The sequence below is a fragment of the Falco punctatus genome (genome assembly GCF_963210335.1).
Source record: "Falco punctatus genome assembly, chromosome: 10".
Classification (NCBI taxonomy): domain Eukaryota; kingdom Metazoa; phylum Chordata; class Aves; order Falconiformes; family Falconidae; genus Falco; species Falco punctatus.
The window spans coordinates 19,638,024-19,640,040 of NC_137590.1; positions in this window are offsets into that span (position 1 = coordinate 19,638,024).

The following is a 2,017-nucleotide window of genomic DNA, read 5'->3' on the forward strand; positions in this document are numbered from 1 at the left end:
TAGAAGAAAATTGTATTTTTTCAGCTTACTATTGAGACAACTCTCAACCAAGATGTTTTAAAGAAAAGTCTGGTTTAGATGACTACTACATATGGGTGTGACTGAACGTATTAAATTTGGAAAAGAAGCCAGCACTGCCACACCCTCTGTAGAGAGGAATGTCATCTGCTCATGACACAGTTTATTGTATTTTTAGGACTGGACTTGTTCAGGTTTCATCTGGCATTCTTCCTGCCTGTTCTGCTCCCACCAGACATCTTTCATGCCTGTTCTCATCCTGTGTTCTCACCTTGAAGGTTTTACTACTTGTATACGTTTCCCATAATCTGTTTCAACCTGTATACCACAATCCCTTGTTTCTCTTCTCATGGCATAATTAGGTTTTTTATTTCTGCTTAATTGTGTTACAAAATGCTTGTTGACGGTTATGCTGTCAGCCATGTCGCAGTGTTACAAAACACATATATCGATGTCAAGATACACTTTTGTGGTACACTGGTGTCTGGATCCAGTATAAACAAATATTAATTATAACCTGCTTAATATACTGGTGCAGCGGGCTTCTGAGCAGCCTGGTCTAGTGGAAGGTGTCCCTGCCCATGGCAGAGGGTTTGGAACTAGATCATTTTGAGGTCCCTTCCAACCCGAACCATTCTATGATTCTGCTTAGGCTGCACAGCATTTCCTGTCATTTCAGTGCTGGATCCCTTTTTTGTTGGCTTTCCACTTGCTGGTGTCTGTAGGAGCCCGTCTAGCTGCCCTTGCCCATTTTGTGTCACTCTAATCTGCCGCTAAAAGACAGGTTTCCTAATCCCATCCTTTGCAAACCCAAGAAATGCTCCTGTGTTGCTTCTTGGGAGCCTGTTCCTGCACAGTGGTGGTGAAGGAGATGGGGAATGGCAGCTGCCCCCCTGCCAGGGGGCAAGATAAAAACGAGGAGCAGAACCTTCAAGACGAAAGCGCAGCAGTCAACAGCTTGAAGTCCAAGTGGCAGCCAGTTATGGGTGGCATCACTCAAGGAACACCACCAGGGCCCCAATCCTGTCTGCCATCAGCACCATCAGTTACCAACATGAAGGGCAGAAGGTACCTCAGCAAGTCTGCAGGTAATGGTAAACTGGGGGGAAGCAGTTCATAGCCATGAAGGCAGGATTAGTGTTCAGAGGCACTCATGATGAGCTGGAGGAATGGGCCAAGAGGAACCTCCTGGAGTTCAGTAAAGACAAGCAGCATGCCCTGCCCCTAAGGCAGGATAACCCCCAAGCATCACGACAGGTTGTGGACGCACCCCACCGTCTGGCACAGCTCAGCCAAAGCGCATTGGGATGCCGGATGACTCTCTGAGGACCCCTCCCAACCCAGGTGCTTTGGTGGTTCCTAATACAGTATGGTCCTGAAGACCAACTTGACTTGGCCCTGAGTTGCTTCTTTTTCTTTCTTCCACGTGTCCCCACCAAAGAATACACAATCATGGCTTTTTTAAACAGTGACAATGGTTTCTTACAGCGGCAACTTCAGAGGATGAAAATTTTGTGTGTGTGCCTGTTAGGTACATATGTCAGCAACAGCTTCTTTCTTATAAACCTGAAGATGCAATGTAACATCCTGTTGCTCCCTCTGTGCCAAGAGCCCAAGGTCCAACCCTAAAACGGCCCCACCATGTAACCATGGCTCAGGCTGCTGAAGAAACCAAGCCGCAGAAAGAGCCATGAGGTGGTCTGTGGGAAGCTGGAGTACGATGAGAGGCAGAGCTAGGAGCTCACAGAGTCAAAAGGGCAAATACCAGCACAGAAATTATTATAATCACAAGAAAACAGGGAAATGGGCTGCCAGTCATCTGTGAACCGGTGCCATCAGTGTTGGTGTGGGATGTGGCGATGACAGCAGCGCGGCAGTGGTGCTCTTTGTCTCCGGGGAGGAGGAAGAGGCCGAGGCCTGCCCGGGCAGCCGAGACCGTGTGTGCCACCAGAGGCCTGACCACGCAAATAGCTCCACCGGAGCTTGTTGAACCTCGGCT